Source organism: Ursus arctos, unplaced genomic scaffold (genome assembly GCF_023065955.2).
Source record: "Ursus arctos isolate Adak ecotype North America unplaced genomic scaffold, UrsArc2.0 scaffold_13, whole genome shotgun sequence".
In the NCBI taxonomy this organism is placed as follows: Eukaryota; Metazoa; Chordata; class Mammalia; order Carnivora; family Ursidae; genus Ursus; species Ursus arctos.
In genome coordinates, this window is record NW_026622797.1 from 60,624,294 (window position 1) to 60,642,288 (window position 17,995).

The 17,995-nt window shown below is 42.7% G+C and overlaps 1 protein-coding gene across 14 annotated transcripts in view; it reads right to left on the bottom strand.

Moving 5' to 3' along the window:
- The window catches only part of KLHL32 (kelch like family member 32), a 253,190-nt gene that overhangs the window by 219,228 nt on the left and 15,967 nt on the right, over positions 1–17,995 (bottom strand). For 2 of the 14 annotated variants that reach the window (XM_048225968.2, XM_048225963.2), the window contains exons 1-2: positions 10,252–11,024; positions 9,420–9,463 (exon numbers count right to left, since the gene is read on the bottom strand). The exons of 10 other annotated variants lie outside the window; for them this stretch is intronic. The gene's annotated coding sequence lies outside the window, so the exon portion shown is untranslated. Of the gene's footprint in view, positions 1–9,419; positions 9,464–10,251; positions 11,025–17,995 lie in introns of those variants that run through there. 2 more of the 14 variants (XM_048225967.2, XM_044388869.3) reach the window with 1 other exon arrangement.

The following is a 17,995-nucleotide window of genomic DNA, read 5'->3' on the forward strand; positions in this document are numbered from 1 at the left end:
TTCTATTTGTGTCCCAATTCAGCACTTACCAGGCATAATAACTTAGGGCAAGTCAATTATTTCCAAGACTCCGCTTCTTCATATACGACATCGGGACAATAATAAACTATACCTCTCGGGGCCAGTATGCGGTAAAACTAAAAGCGAAAAATCACTTTCAAACTTGATAAACATTGGTTGTTCTTACTAGCTGACAGAAAGTCCAATAAAAGACACCTCATGAAGAGACTGGAGAGGGTGCCTGGGTGGCTCAGTAGGTTCAGCGTCTGCCTTCAGCTCAGGTCACGATCTCCGCAAGTTTTGGGATCGAGGCCCATGTCTGGCTCCCTGCTCAGTGGAGAGTCTGCTTCTCCCTCTCCCTCTGCCTCTCCCCCTTGCTCATGCTCTCATTTGCTCTCTCTCTCAAATGAATAAATAAAAATCTTTAAAAAAATAAATAAATAAAGAGGCTGGAGAAAGAAAAATTGCTAGGACCCTCAGGTGCCATCAGGAGAAGGGTGGGGGACATCGCGTGTGGCGGTGCAGCTGTCCCTCAGCACCACGTTACAGGGAGGCCATGGTGATGATGAAGACGACAGCGCTCAGTGAGTGTCCAGCACAGAAGTGCTTTCCTTACCTTCTTTAATTCATTAGGCCTTTTACTATCCCCTATGGATCAGATCCTAAGGCATAAAGAGGTCAGGTAATTTGCTGAAAGCCACACAACTGGGAAGTGCTGAAACCAGGCTTCCAACCCAGCAGGCCGGCTCCAGAGGTCATCCTCTAAAACACAATTAATGCTAACAAAGGGAATATATTCCAGAACACAGTCACACCCTGAAGTGCTGGGAAGATCAAGACCAATAGCTGTGAGCACAAAGTACCAGGGCTGGAGAGCTAAGACAACATCAACCCCAACTCGAAATGAAGGAAGTTTCCAATAATCGAAAATGTCCAAGGAGGGACGCCTGGGTGGCTCAGTTGGTTAAGCGTCTGTCTTTGGCTCAGGTCATAATCCCGGGGTCCTGGGATCAAGCCCTGCATCAGGCTTCCTGCTCTGCAAGGAGTCTGCTCCTTTCTCTCTCTCTCTCTCTCTCTGCTCCTCCCCACCACTCACTCTCTCTCTTCCTCTCTCAAATAAATAATTTTTTTAATTAAAAAAAAATAATAAAATGGCCAAAGACAGAGTAAGTTACTACGTTAGTAATATCTTGACCACTGGAAGTCAAAAACTGGACCATAACACACCTGAGGCTGTTCTAAAGGGGACTCAAATGGCCCTAGGCCCACCTGACCCACAGAAACCACCAGCAGGGGATTAGCACCTGCAACCACCGCCAGCTGGTATCTCCCAAGGACGACCCCGTTAGGGCTGAACTGTGTCCCCGCCAAGTTGACACATCCAAGCCCTAACCCCATTCCCTCAGAATGTGACGTTTAGAGGTAAGGTCTTTAGAGAGGTAATTAAGGTAAAATGAGGTTATCTGGGTGAGCTCTAATGCAAGTCCTTATGAGGTTAGGACACATGGAAGCACAGAGGAAACAAGCATGTGAGGACAGAGCAAGAAGACAGCCATCTACAAGCCAAGGAGACAGGCCTCAGAAGAAAGCCAACATCTTTATATCCAATTTGAAGCCTCCAGAACCAATAGGAAATAAATTAAGCCACCCAGTCTGTGGGATTTGTTAGGGCGGCCCTAGACTTACACAGGTCCCGAGGGTGGGCACGGCCCAGTAGGAGCGGGGCCTTGCCATCATTCTGCTCCATCGTGGAGATGAGCCTTCTCCAGCCACTGCTGACTCCATCTGCCAGTCTCTTCGAGCTCCTTCAGCTCCCAGGCTGTGCCATGCCCACTGACCACCCCGTCTCCAGGACTGGGACAGCTCGTGCTCTGCTCAAAGCTGGCCCACAGGTGACTCTGAAAACGCACCAACCTCACAGGAGCCCTGGCCTCAGGCAGCTGCTCCCTAGGAGTACCTGGCTCCCTGCTTTCACCTTTCCAGTCATGCTCACCTTCCTCCATGTGTAACACCCCCCCCTCTTTGAGGACATTCCCTCTGGGGAACTGCATAGACTCCTAGGCATATAGTTTGTGTTCCACCAGAACGCTCTCCTTCCTAGGTTTCATAAGTACTGTGGGGGCCCGAGCACAGGGATGAAGGTCCGGAGTGTAGAAGTACTGGGCTTGTGCCTACAGCACCTGCCACCTTCCAAGACTCTTCTTCCAAGGTCAGCCTATCTGCACCGGCAAGCTTTCTCCCTCATTTCAGGTGATTATCTTCCTAAGGGGGTGCCTTCTACCAAGCTGCCTTCTACAGGTAACCCCACCAGTATGTCACACAATGACCACAAATGTCCACACTCTTTCCAGTTCAGTCCTGCTGCTGGATCCACCCACAGGGGAAGGGAGGAACCGCCACCCATTGCCACATGCTGGGGGATGTGGAGACCCAGCTCCAGCCAAGACACCCGGGTACGTGGCCCTCAAATGAATACAGGCAAAAGCCCTCAGCCATCTGTTCTGCTTAAAACCGTGGGTATAAAGTCAAATTCCCTTCCATGGACCCCTGCCAACATTTCCAGCATTGTGTCCTGCCACCGGACTTCCTGTTTTCTGGTCAGTCATGCAGATCTACTCATCCACGCTGAACTATTCTCTCTCTTCAGGGCTTTGGTACTCTCGTGTTCTCTGCCTAGGACTTTCTACCCCTCTGCTTTGCCTGGTTAGCTCATATCCATCCTGCAAACCTCAGATGTCACTTTCTCTGGGGGAGCCTTCCCTGATCCCCCCCTTCTCCGGTCTGAGTTAATAATTCTCGTACATGGTCCAATAGCACCTACGCGTCCATACAGCATAATCAGCACTCTGTGTAATTACTTGTTTGAGAAGGCACAATCTATTGCCTCAGCCTCATTTCTTCCCATAGTCCCAGCCCCAGGCAGTGAGCTCCTTAAGTGGGGTGACCATTCACCTGAGGGGTAATCACAGTTCTGCCTACTGTCCCAGTGTAATTACTAATTGCACCCCCAATTGTCCTCTCTTGTCTCCCAGTTTGTATAACAAATTACTTGGTCATCCTGTCTATATAGGCAGGATCCACATCAATCTTGCTCCCTGTCTTGACTCCCTTGGCACAACCATTATGCTCACAAAATTCCCAAGTCAGGAAAAGTAAAAGTACAGTGTATCTCCATTTGAGAATGAAGAACATGAGATCTTAATGCCAGAGTATTTGCATATATTGAATCACATTGTTTTGGTTTATATTATGAAATTCATGCCCTAAGAAGGTTGAAATGCTGCACTGAATATCAAACATTTCTCTAATAAGAACAAGGATGAAGTATCTAGTCACCTCATGAATATAGCTGGAGAGCCTGGGAAGCAGGCTAAAATACAGTGTTTAAGGCACCTCCTCCCATGACATTAGCACAGCCCTTTCCAGCTCTCACTTTAATTTAATTTCTAGCTCTATCACTCGTCTATGAATAGAAACATAAAATGCTTGGATCAGTTACACCGTCTTGTCAAAATAACCCAACCGGCAATTATAACATCCTAAGGTGCTTTTAAAAAATGTTGCCATAAAAACTTTTTATTAAAGAATTTCTTATAGCTCTTACACTACTGAAAAATGAGATCACCCATCTGCATCTTTATACATGGCACAATGGTTTCTAGTATACAAATGACGTGTATGATAAATAATTGTATGGCAAAAAATAATCAGTGTGCCTCACATTACTATTTTATTTCATTAGAAAATTATCTATGAAAAAGTTCTTCATCAGACAGGAAAGGAACATTCTCCTCTGATTAATGATTGTCTTTTAACAGATGGAAAATTTATAGTTTACAGGTCCCCAACCTATAATCTAGATATAATCTAAACTCCATTTTCAAAAGAAGAAACAGTCTTCCTGTTGAATTTTAAACACAGACTCTTCGTTCATTCAAATATCTCCTAAAGGCTTAATGTATTTCCAGTAATCACTGAACAGAATGTGATGGCAGACATAAAAGAATTAAAAAGGCTCCACCCTTCAAATAACTTACAAAGTAAGATATAACGTCCACGTTTGCAGTATCCTAATAGTACAAGATATTTGGAATCTTCTTCTATTGAGTGATGCATAATTTTTTTCTCATTTTAAATTCCTAAAATTGAGGTGGCACCTTAAAGTGATATATTCATTAATATACTACTATTTTTTTCCCTTGAGGAGCTGATGTGTATCTTACATCTGCAAGAAGCATGAGAACTGGGGAAGCACTATAGTTCAAGTGGCTACATAAGGAGGCTAGGAGTGCACGTACTATTACATTTAATTCTTACCACGGTCTAGCACCATAAGAATTAAATGGGTCCATTTTTCAGAAGAAAAAGCTGAAGCTCAGCAAGCTCAATCGCTTAAGGTAAAATAAACCAAAAAACCTGGAATTGGTGAGTTGAGTCCGGACTCAACTCCAGCCCTGTTACACCCTACTGCACACCACACTGCCCTTCTAAGGGCTAGCTGGCTGTCAGCTACAATGACGGAGGGAGGTTAAGTGGAGGGACCCCGAAGACGCAGACAGGAAGGAGAAGGCTTTCCAGACGAGAAATACAATACATGCAAAGACTTCTGAGTTACACTTTGGTCAAAGCAGAGCCCTATACCAGCTGGAGAAGGAAGGAGACATGTATTCCATCTGCTATCCTTATCAGGAAGCCTTTTAACCAAAAGCTCCACTTTGATACCCATTTTACTGATTATGAAATTGAGGTTCAAAGAAATGAAGAACTTCATGAAGGTCACACAACCAATATGGAAGCCAGGGTGAAAACCCAGGCAGCCTACGTCCAGAACCTACCCTTTTTAACCAGGAAGCCCTTAGGCAGGCTACCTCCAGAACCTACCTTTTTTAGCCAGGAAGTTCGCCTGCGTCTCCAGCCGGTACAAAAGCATAACTCAGGAGCTTCCACAGTCTTGGCTGTGTTGACTTCTCATCTGGAAAGCCTGTGATAAACATGCTAATTCTCTCAGACAAAATATTTGGTTTTCCCTGAAAACACAGACCTGACCAGGATGAATAACAGAGAATTTATTCTAACTGTTCACTAACCATCTTCTCACCCTTGTCACAATGTAACAAATGTTTCAATATAACATTTAAATAGCATTTACCATATACCAGGAATCTGTGCAAAGAAGACTAAAATGACTTTGTAAAGCAAAATGTCTGGGGTTTTTTAACATGACAAGTAATAAAAGCTATCACTTCTTAAAACATAATTTTCTTTAAAAAAAAAAAAAAGATGTAAGGTAGAAGGAAGGAGGTGGGCATTGAGGTTAAGTTTCGCCAGCTGGGCTAATAAGCTACGCATTAACTGACATCTTCAGTGTGACTTATAGGGGCAGGGACCATGTCCCATTCATCTCTGTGTTAGAAGGAGCTTTGCTCTTAGAAGACTTGCTAATAAGTGAATTTTTATAAATTGTTCTGATTCAGGGAGTTAATGGGCTTTCATCACAGATGCAGAAGTTCCAGAATCCCTTTCCTCTGTCACTCAAAAGGCAACCCAAGTCTTTGGGATGAATGTACATAATCCTAACAATTTCAAGATATAAAGACCAAAAAGAAATCCAAATTTCATCTTCATTGAAAAATAACATCACTTTAAAACTCTGACTTTGACAAAAACCCTGTAGGTAAGGGTCTTCAACTTTAAGACAATATCCCATTGTTCTGCTTTATACGTGAGGAGGTTCGGGACATACTACACCAAAATGTGGCACCTTGGAGTACTGAGTGTTACAAGCCAAAGGAAGCTGAGAAACTGCATGTGCAAGAGGGACTTTCTATCATTCTCCAGAAGCAGGTCATAAAACCCTGATCTAGGAGGTACCCTCCCTGCACACAGAGGAAAGGAACATCCTTATCTCCAAGATGCCAGGAGAAGCCTGAATGAACAGGCTTTGCTGTTTCTCCCACAATACTACACTTAGTTCATACCATGTTTTATCCTAGCACGTTTTTCCAAGAATTGTCTCTTTTTGTCAAACCTAGCATAAAAAATGCCCAGATTTAATCACTTCTTTGAGTTTTCATTTCCTTATGAAGGCTCCGTGTCATGTAAAATTTATATCAAAGACGTTTATATGTTTTTTATTGTTAATCCATCTTTTGTGGCAGAGATACAAAGACCTAGAACTCAGAAGGGTAGAGGAAAAGATATTTTTCTTCCTCTACATATAGAATAGCTAAGCAGCAAGATGAGGCACTGTGAAAATGTAAGGAGTACTTGAAATAACTAAAATCAAAACTTTACACTTAGCGAAGAGAACACAGAACATTGATTTGAGCAAAAATTTTTAAAGTCAGTATACTTAATTCCAATCATTAGTGGGAAAACATTTTACACTGATTTTTTTCGTCCTTAGTTTTAACTAATACCACTAAGTAGCTTTGAGAAATATTCACATTTGAGGGGGAATAAAGATGGGAATGTTGTGCTTTCTATTCACAATACCAATTACACAGTGAAATATCTGTAAACAGTACAAAATCACTAATCTCACTGGGGAAATCTTAAGATGCTGTCTTATGAGAACAGATGAGAAATGTCATTAACAATTTGTACAACCCTGTTACGATTCAGTCAAGTGGAAAATATTAATTTTTTGAAAAATAAAAGTGAAATTTCTAAATTTCAACAAATTTGAAATGAGTCAACATTATATAAAAAGATGGTAGCAACATTGGGGCGCCTGGGTGGCACAGCGGTTAAGCGTCTGCCTTCAGCTCAGGGCGTGATCCCGGCATTATGGGATCGAGCCCCACATCAGGCTCTTCTGCTAGGAGCCTGCTTCTTCCTCTCCCACTCCCCCTGCTTGTGTTCCCTCTCTCGCTGGCTGTCTCTATCTCTGTTGAATGAATAAATAAAATCTTTAAAAAAAAAAAAAAGATGGTAGCAACAATGGAAATGGACTCAGGGACTCTGGATCTGGGTCACTGAGTAGCAACAAGTGTGGACAGATATGAAAGAGAGCAGAAACAGTGCGGCAGAAAGAGAACACTGATTAACTGGAGTATCAGAGCTAGAGCTCTGAAGACGCGATTCCCAGGAGGCGAAAGGCAGGAGGATTTTCAGAACACTTATGCAGCTGAAAATATTAACTCCCACTATGGGCCACTCCCTCCTCGAGGAGACAGTTTAAAACAAGACGGACAATGTCCCCATAGACCTTACAGTCTAGGGGAAAGAAACAGCAAATAAGCAAAGAAAACACGGGATAGCAACTGGGTGCTACACTGAATAACTCAGCATGGTGTGACAGCATCACAGAGCAGTGAGTGCGAATGGTCAGGGAAAGCCGCTGAAGAAATGAAGTTAAATCTAAAATATCACTTGATTACACAAATGTCAAAATACTAAAGAATATTCCAAAGTCAGGGACAAGAAAGTTTTCCACATTATGTCTGGTGATTTGAGACATGTTTTGAATTGCCACATGACTTTTTGGCATGAGTCAGAAGAGGAGGAAAGTGGAGTCTGTTTTCTTGGCTCAGTCAATAGGCTTGGGTGAGCTCGAGAAGTAGGAGGGTGAATTTCAGAATAGTGTGGGGGAGGTCGAGGGGAAAAAGGCTGTCAAATCCATCATGTTTGATATTTCACAATGACTGAAGTAGAACCCTTCCTTTATCAATCCTGGTTTCCCCAATGTGCAAAAGCTAAGGTCATATCATGTTGGGGTTCAATTTTAAGTTATTTTCTAATGAAGCTATTATTGCCCTTTGGTGATATCCTAGCCATACATGGGCCGTCTAGTATACAGTGTTACACACTATTAATGAAAATAAAGCCATCATGTTTATTTCATGAAGAAAGCATGCCAAAATTATATCTCATGATTTCGATAACTGCCTACCACAGTAAAACAGGCTTGCCGACCAATATCCACAAAATTTTCTTTACATCTCAGAAACTATCTAATGTCTTAGAATATTTTTTATCTATACCATTAAAAAAATAAGCTTTTGGTCTCTCTGGAGAAATTGCTGGGAATGCCATCTATAGTAATCTACCAAGCAGAAGATATGAATCCAACCTCAAGTTTGAGCTATAAAGTAATGTAATTTTCCCAAGGTCACCAAGCTAGAAAGCAACAGAGCCAGGACTGGAACCCAGGCAAGTCTAGCTAGAGTTTACATCCCTCATCATGGACTATGCTGCCTCCAGTATTAGCAGCACAGAATAGCGGGACTCTAGGGATTTTCCGGAATGCAAAATCTCTTTCATAGCTGCTTAGTAATTTCTAAAATGTTGGCTATAATAAATAATCTTCTGGAAAATATTCAGAATAGCTATTTCTCTTTTGGACCCTCTAAAATCTAGTCTAGTTTTTAGTTCCAGAGAGGCATTTAACACGAGGATAAGAGTGCAAATGTTGTAGTCAAACTGTCTGGTTTCAACTCCCAGCCCACAAGCAATAGGACCTTGGGCAAGTAAACCTCTCTGTGCCTCAGTTTCCTCATTCTGTAAAATAATGTTAATAAGACTACCTACCTCACAACACAGGTGCCAGGGTGGGTTTAATGAGTCAATATAAGTAAAGTACTAAGAGCAGTGCTATGAAAATAAAATCTATGAAAGTGTTAGCTGTCGTCATTATTATGCCAGAGTAAAAACGGCTGCAGACTTCAAACCCACCTTATCTCCCATCTGACTCCTAAATTACCATCACTCTATGTACTGAGGTCTAAGGGAAATAAAAGCCTCAAAGAAGGTGATGTGTAACCCTGCAGAGATGCCTGGAAGACACTGATCATTACATTCACTATGCAGTGCCCTTTTAATGAGAATCTTGAGAGGGATTTCTTCCTAATCCTAATATAAAGAAACGAATTATATCGATACTCCTGAAAAATCGATTTTGTTTTATTCATAAATACTTTAAATCAAGTAACTAATCAAGCTTCACATTGTAAAGTGACATCTAGAATGAAATATGTTCCCACTCTTAGGAAGCGTCCAGAACCTAATGGAACACATTTTTCTACTATTGTTCATGGTTCATGTTATGCCCGTTCCCTCACTTTTTCCTTTGCCAGTCACTTCTCATTTAAATTAAACGGCACCTTTTTTTTTTTTTAATAACCAAGGTATGAAACGATCTATCTAAGAATAGGAAAGGGACAGGGGCATCTGGGTGGCCCAGTCGGTTAAGCATCTGCCTTCGGCTCTGGTCATGATCCTAGGGTCCTGGGATCAAGCACTGGATCGGGCTCCCTGCCTCCCTGCTCAGTAGGGGTCTGCCTCTCTCTCTCGCTCCCCTCTCTCTCTCAAATAAATAAATAAATAAATAAATAAATAAAATCTTACCAAAAAAAAAAGCATAGGAAAGGGACAGATAGGAAGATGTAAGAGTGATTATCTCATCAGGACCTACTTACAGGTCTGTGGGAGCAGGGTTGAAATCTGCTTCTGAGCTAATGGCCTAGGAAAGGCAAAAACATTAGATGGAAATCACAAATTCAGAAGTGGCCTTCCACTACAGGCCCTCCCCCATATTTTAATCTGCCCAATGATCAATATCATTAAAAAAATTCTCCAGGCCCCTACTCCTCACAAAACAAAACAATAAAACACATGTAATAATTCCAACTTCATAGGCAGTAAAATGACTGATTCTTGACACAATAATTAACAAGTATCTGCCGAGTGCCCACCCCATCACAAGCACTTGGGATATACCAGCAAGCAGAACAGATAAAATGCTTACCCCATTGAGCTTACCTTCTAACTAGGAAGACAGATCACAAATAATAAACATGACAAGTAAATAAATTATAGGGTATAAATTACAGGAGGGAGTGCTACGAAAAAATCTAGCGAGATAAATGAGATCTAGATGAAGGATTCATGTAAAAAGTTAATTTTTATCAGGAACTGAAAATAAATATTATATATAATCCTGAATGGTTAGATTGACTAGAATGGTATATCAATTAAAACAAAATTTAAAAAAAAATTTTTTTTGCCCAAAATAAACTCACACTTTAAATGTTTGAAAACTTACTACTTCAGTTGATATATCTTTGGTAAAATAAATATTTTCTCATTAATCAAAATAAGTCACATCCTATCATTTGTGTCTACTCTTGTTTCCCCATCCACTTGAGTAAGAACTGCAGTCCCAGAAACTGTTAAAAAGCATTCCTTGTCTGGGCTGCACCCGTACCTGTGACCACAGAAACTCCCACTACTCAGGGAAGCCCAGCTCACCATTCCAGGGCTGGTCTCACAGGCTCTCAAATCAGACTGTGCTCTCAGCCGCCATTATTCTCACGCGTCCACTCCATGCAGCAATGTCCGTTGCTCAGTCTACCAGTGTGCACACCAGGGTGCAAGCTCATGCCAAAATCACTGACAGTGGCAGTAAAGCCTGTGCCACCCCCTAGATGCCACAAAACCACTTCCGTGAGGGAGCGACTGCCCGAGTGCCCTTTCCTAAAGCAACCCAAATTCTAAGTGCCAGCACTGCCAATTCACCAATGCCACTGTCCACTCAGAATGCCATGGGGTTTCGGTCCAACAATGCTTCTGTATCTTTCTTGCTCTTTGTAAAGAATCCCCCTCTTTCTAGGACTTGGACTTGAGTCCAAGTGAACTTGGACCCAGGGACAATCTGGGCAGCAGACACCGTGCTGTACTTGGAACCAAGCCTTCACTCTGACACTAGCCCACTGGGCTAGAACTAAGCTTGTAAACTTTTGTGCTCTCCACAAGGTCTGTGGTCTTCAGAAGGGCTTATGCCACAAGTTCTCCACATACACCCCAATCTTAGGGAACATGTTGGGACTTTTGCTCTAAGGAAGCTGGATATGAGCTTCTAGCTCTTTAGAAGGGAATAGTTATGGGTTATGTGGCGTGATGGTGGGCAATGGAAAAGTGTTGGAGTTAGACTTGCTATGCACTGTTCACAATAAGCACAGAGAGCTGGCACAGCAATGTGCTGGTGAGGGGGTAATAATTAAAAACAACAACAAATAAAAAGGAAGTACACGGAACTACACCAAAGTTCTCAAGGAAATACTTTCCAGATTAAAATACTTAGGATAGTTCATAAGAGATCTATAAATTCAGTACATAAATATTGGAACTACCTAATATAGGGCACAAGTCATATCCTATATGTGAGAAGTTATCAAAGCATTATTGTATTCTTAGTGTTATAAATTTCAGAGTAAAGACAATCATTCTTCCAATGAAGAAAATTCTCTCTCTCCATTAAAAAGTTTTTCCTTCCTGTGACCATTTACTCTTCTGATGAAGAGTAGATTCAGAAGATTCCACCAGAGAAAACAGTATTTCTAATATTTTCCCAAACATTTCCCAAAGGGTATGTTATAGAGTTTTCTGCCACTTTACAGATTTGGAAAATGTTATGAAATCATGAAAAAAATTTCATGTTCTACCCCAACCTCACAACATTCTACTAGTGTAACTTGGGCAAATCAATTAGCCTTTCTCAGCCAACACTGACATCTCCCTAAGACAGGGGTAAAACTACTTTCTCCAGTATACTTTAGGTGACATTAAATGAAATGATCAATTTAAAAGGATTTTCTAAACTATGAGGTACACGATAAGCATACAGCATCATCAAACTCATTCTGCTACTGTGGCAGATGGGGCAATTGTCTCCTAACAACCTGACAAATCTAAGAAAACTGACTTGTTCCCCCAAAACAGGATTCCTCCAGATACTATTACATAATTCTATTTTGTAAAGAAGTTAAAAAAGACAACTGATTGCAGGTGAAGTTCATTATCTCTACAGAGAATTTTTAGCCAGATTATCTGAATAAAACAAGAATGAAAACATTTCATTATTGCCTGGGATATCCTGGAGAATGCCTTTTATTCTGACACCTTGAATCTATGCTTGCCTCATAGGTAACATTTTCAATTATTTAAGCACTAGTTAATATTGCTGGTGTCGGCATGATCAGTAATTACCATCTTAATCATCACGGGCATCTGATTCCAGCTGCTCCCATCTTTGATATAACCATGAGCAACAGCCTGGAGGACAGGAACTGACAGGGAAAGAATACAGCCAGGGGGTCACATTAATGCTGGTGTTGTACCAGCTTTCAGCGAGCTGCTAAAGTCAGAGACGCACGCTGAAAAGTGAGAGCACAGATTGAGAAAATGAGTGTCCTGAAAGTTTTCTACAAAATAAAATATTTTCTGAACATGAGAATGGCTTTGGAATCTAGCTCTGAAGAAGCTGGTTAAATAAATCATACCTTCAACAACCTTCTTGTGCGTAATTATAAAAAGAATGCATCTGCATACTCATTCGCTGCCAGATATGACTTTTCCCTTCCCCAGATGGTTGGGGTGAGTGTCTGTGCATATGGCAAGGGAAAAACAGCAGGAAGCTCAAAGTACTTAACTGTAAAAAGAAGAAGTGAGGCTTACAAAACATGTACCATGTAAGACATGGTGAGGGCAATAAAACCAAAGACGACCAACCAATGAACGCAAGGCTTCAGAGACCTGCATGCCGGTCCCAACTCTGCCACTGTCTTCCCGGGCAAGCCCATTTCCTTTCTCTGGGCTTCCTCTTTCTTGTGTGGGAAGTAGTGACCCAACTAAATTAGTCTGCAGAGTTCTTTGCAGCCTATGTGAAATTATCCAACACTGGGGGTCAACAGAAATAGGTAAAGCAGATGTCAACCTGTGTATAGGTGAGACATCTCCATGGAGAACGGTATAAAGTTTTTCCTTCTTCCTCTTTGAAATAGAAGTAAAAATCCTACTACTTACTGCATGGATCCTGTGTGAACACACCAAGAGACCCAGCCCTTTAAGAGACAGTTCTAGAATACCGAATCTGCATCTACCACAAACCAAATACATTTTGAGGAAATTCTGCGAAAAAAAATAATGGTCCCATGATAGTCCCCTACCCCATGATGGGGGAATGAAATATGTGTATGCGCCTCCATGTATATACACATATGTGTACAAACGTATTTGTGGAGTGCGTATGTGTAGGTGTGTGTGCATGCATGTGTAAGGATCTGTATTTGTGTACAGATACATGTTTGTGCAGGTGTGTGTATGTATGTGTAGGTAGGGGTGGGGGGTGGGGGGGGTGGGGGTGGGTGTGGGTGTGCGTGCATAGAGGGGAGGCATGAACAATCCATCTCATTGCTCTTTTCCCTTTTTGCCTACTGTCCTTCCTCTAAATCTCTTGCACTGAGTGCTTAATTTAATTTTTACCAAGGCATATGGGCAAGAAAGAGGTGACACAGGTTGCCTACTTATTACTTTAGGCTAGGTCAGAAGCTGTTCTGCATTAGTGAGTGATTCTCTGCAGAATGGGGGCACCAAAGGATTAATGCTGGTGGGCTGGGATCAGAATCACCCGAGTAAAGGATCCTCGATCTCTCTGCCTTCTCCTCTCTCCCTCCCTCCTTGAGATTCTACTATGACCCTTGGGGGATATTCTTAATGTGCACATGGGCACACACATCACAGCTGCAGCAAGTCACTGCTCCTGATCTGCTGAGGTGGAGTAAGATTAAGGATCCTGCTGGTAATGTCCTGTCCTGCTCTAACACTTCGGACACAGCTTCTACCATTGCAAAACTTCCTAATTAAGGAAACACATAACCAGAGAGCAACGGAAGGCAACACAACATAACTCTGGGGAAAACGGAGTGGCAGAGTCGATGAGGACTTCTAAAACAAGGGAAAATATTGTAACATAGAGCTGATCAAGACTAGTTTCTTGGAGGAAGTAGGTACTGAACTAAACTTGGTGCACAGATCTTGAACTAAGAAGGAGGTAAAGAAGAAGCATGCCAGGGATGGGGCATGTACAGGCCCAAGCAGCTGCAGGCGGTCATGAGCTGGAAAGACATTGAGGGGTGCAGTGTCGGTGCTGGGAGTAGCGCCAGGTGGGGCTGACCAGGATTAGTGGGGCCAGCTGACCTCAGGCTGCAAAGAGCAACAGAGCCCAAACCTACAGCAGTTATTGTAGAGTCAGCACGGCTGTAAAGCAGGAGAATGCTGGAAGAAAACGTGGGACTAGGGAGACTCCTTCAGATTCTGATGCCCAGGACAGCTCACAGCAAAATGTTTTAATCTGGGATCCATGAACAGACTTCCAGTATGCAACAGCCCCTGCCAATCTATGCCACTCTTTGTCAGAATCCATATGCATACGTGCATTTTGCACGAGAAGAAGGATCCACACCATTTATTAGATTCTCAGAAAGGTACATGACAACCACTTCCCCTACCCAACTCATATCCTACCCACATACAACACAGGAAAACTAAGACTTCAGGAGAACAAAGTGTTACAAATCTTCCTTGGGGTCTTCTCATTGTACAGATGGGGCAGAAGAGTAAAGGGTAAAAGAGAGAAGAAGAGCAGCTCTGTGGTACCTTCTGAGGCCATCCTGGTGCAGCAGGGACCCCCCAGAGGCTCCAGAGGGGGAGAACGAGAAGGTACTTTCCCAGGCTTGCTTTTTAGGGAAGTGTTCGTAAAAGGGAATTTCATGGGCTGTACAAAGTTGGCTACAACATCCAGGCTTCATCTGAATTGCTTTATAATTACCACCTCAATTATCAAACCTCTTTTACATAATAAAATCAGTTTCTCAGAGCTATAGTTTTGTTTGACTAAAATGTATCTAAGTCATTCAGGAAACTAATTTAAGGAATAAATCAAGTTAAGCATGACTAATTCTCAACGGGGACACAAACAGGCTTCCAAAAAAAAGAGTAACAATCCTCATACTTCTTAAGTCAAATTTGAAATTCACATCTGACCACTTCCTAAATAGAGAGGAATAATTATTTAGTAGGAATATTTATCAAAATTAGTATTTTAGAAACTAGCATCAAGCCAGGTTGAAAGAACAAAATATGCCTTTTTTTGGTCTTTATTCTGCACCCAAAGTAGTGCTGCCTTTTTGGATACTCCGGTTAAATTTAGTCTGTTATTGGAACATGTGAATCATAAAAGCTGTACCTTTAAAAGCATTTTCAGAAAAATTTATTTTTTGAAATCTCAACCTAGTAAGCAAACCTTTGAAGAAGCCTTAAAAATTTGTTTGCAAAAGTATAAAGGAAGAAGTGACACCTAAGAAAGACTAATGAGCTATCAGTGGCACTCTAAAGTAAATCCTAAGGTGTTAATTATCTCAGATTTCCAGAAGGGCTTCTTACCCTGAAGTATGCTCAATTTTTGATTGTGCATCTTAGGTTTCTATTTTTGATTAGGCATTCCACATCATCTATTAAGCTCTCCCTTTCTAAACTCCAACAATTTGTGCCTGTGTTAGAGACGCTTACATTAGGCCCAGATGACAGTTACAGATGTAGTATCGCTCTGTTCTTTCCTCTCTACCCTCCAGTGAGTATCTTCACAACAGGGAGCATCTCTGACCTAGCTTCCACACAAAGTAGCCAATAAAGTCTGCTAAATGAATAAGCATGCATCATTGAGAGATTAGGTACAAATCTTACTGCAGATTCTGGTGTGCAAGAAAATTAAGAGTTCGTCTCCCTGATTTTTTTTTTAAGATTTTATTTATTTATTTGTCAGAGAGAGCACATAGAAGCAGGGAGAGGGGCAGGCAGAAAGAGTGAGGCACACTCCCCGCTGAGCAAGGAGCCCAATGCAGGACTCGATCCCAGGACTCTGGGATCATGATCTGAGCCAAAGGCAGATGCTTAACCGACTGAGCCACCCAGGCGTCCCTCATCTCCCTGTTTTCTGTAACTGAAATTTAATTTCTCTTCTACCACTTGGGAAGCTCTGTCTTCCTAGGGTTGCTCAAGCAGGGTTATGATGTGATTCTGGGATTAACATGTTGGCAAAGGGATGAGGGCTAGGCTGCTGGGTGCCTCTGGGTGCCAAGTCACCGTGCATACCGTACTCCACTGTCACTGAAGCAATTGTCATTTTCAGTCCTTGACTTATTGGATAGTAGCATAAATGCTCTCTCCTTGAATCATACTACTTCCTTGGCATCTAAGATTTCACCCTCAAGGAGGAAAGTTTTCTTCCTTCCCCTCTGACTACACATTTTTTGCTCCTTTGTGCTCCTCCCTCTTCTCTACCTAATCATTAAGTGCTGTAGTTCAATGGGATTCAGTTTAACGATCTACTCTATCCCTAGGTAATTCCATCCCCAATCAAAACGTGTATCACAGGCCCAGAGTCTTCTATGGTATCCAAACATACAATAACCTCCTATTTGACATTGTCATTTAAACATCTCAAAGACAGCTCAAATTTGATATTGCCATAACTGCACTGACAATTTCCTTATCCATCCCAAACTGTTCCTCTTGTAGAATTCCTTTCTCGATGAACAGTACCAACACACACCCAGCTGCATGAACTGCCACTGTCACACACTTGTATGGATGAACACCTCCATCCATGCAGATGCCCCTTCCCCCACACAGCTGTATGGAACGGCACCACCACCCGCATGGATCTGGGTCTCTCCCTCATTCTCAATACCCAATCCATCACCTAGACCTGAAAATCTTACCTCTTAAACAGGCCTTATATAGTCTCTTTACTATCCCCACTTCTCCAGGCTGAGCCTCGACCATAAACTCTGATCTGAACCAGAAAAATGGACGCCAGTGCCATCCTACACTCAGTGAGTACTCTCCTCCAATCTGAAGCCATTGCTAGCCTTACAGGCCCTGTCACTCTCTGATTAAGCCATCCACGATGGCTTCCCACTGTTCTCAGGTTAAAGACTGGTATTCTGATAGGCCCAGGTGTGGTCCTGCCCTTCCCACTGATGAGGGAACACAAGGCAAGCTGAGGACAAAGCAGAAACTGACGCCCTGCAACACCACCACCACCACCACCACCCCACCCCCCCCACCCCACCCCCCCACCACCCCCCCCCCCCCCCCCCCCCGCCATGGGATGTCTGTGACATTCCTCAGGCACTCCTGGCTGCCCTCAAGGACAAAGAAATAGTTAACCTACAGATACCACAATTCCTCAGTTTACAAATGTCTTAGCAGTCTACAAGAACAAAGCATATCGGTCAGTAACCTAGCTTCCAGAAAGGAATGTAGATACAATTGAATGTCCTTGTAGTCTGCAGCCTCCAGGAAGTTCCCGACTATCTTCATGTTAATGCCTTACAAGAGGGGTAAATGGCCTTGACTTGACAATGGCAAGGCCTCCGTATCCCGTGAGTCTTCTTTAACATATGAAAGTCCTTTCTCAACCTCCCTTTTTCCTTTCCTCCCCCAAGCCCGTGGTATATAATCAGCCACCCCTCATAACCCGGGGCAGCAGCTCTTTCTGCCCATGGGTCCTGTCCCTGTGCTTTAATAAACCACCAGTTTTGCACCAAAGACGCCTCAAGAATTCTTTCTTGGTCGTCGGCTCCGGACTCCACCCCACTGAACCTCACCTGTATTCCGTGACCTCATCACCCCCCTCCAGCAGCATCTCCCCCCACACTGTCCCTCGCGCTCTGCACACTCTGTACCTTGCTGAGGCTGTGTTTCTTCCCAACACTGCACCGGGCCCCTGCATATGATTTTTTCTCCTTTACCGGAAGCATTCTCTAGCCCCCCGGCTTTCACCTCATTAACTTCTCACATCTTTTAGACCCCGAACCCTACTTTCTCAGGGAAGAATTCCTGACCACCCCCTCAGAGCAGGTTAAAACCCTTTTTACACTTTTCATAACACCACAAACCTCTTCTCAGCACTATTTCTATTGCAATTTTACCCTTATTTGTGAGATCATTTGATGAACGTCCATCTCTTCTACTAGAGTGTCTCCAAGATGATGGAGATCTGACTACTGGCTCACCAGCACCTGGCACAGTGCCTGATGACTAGCCAACAGATGCCCAGTGACTATGGGGTGAATGAGCATTCTTGACAGAATAGAATAATATTAATGAGAAAACTGGCAATGCTTCTATAAGCATATTCAAGCAGCAACAA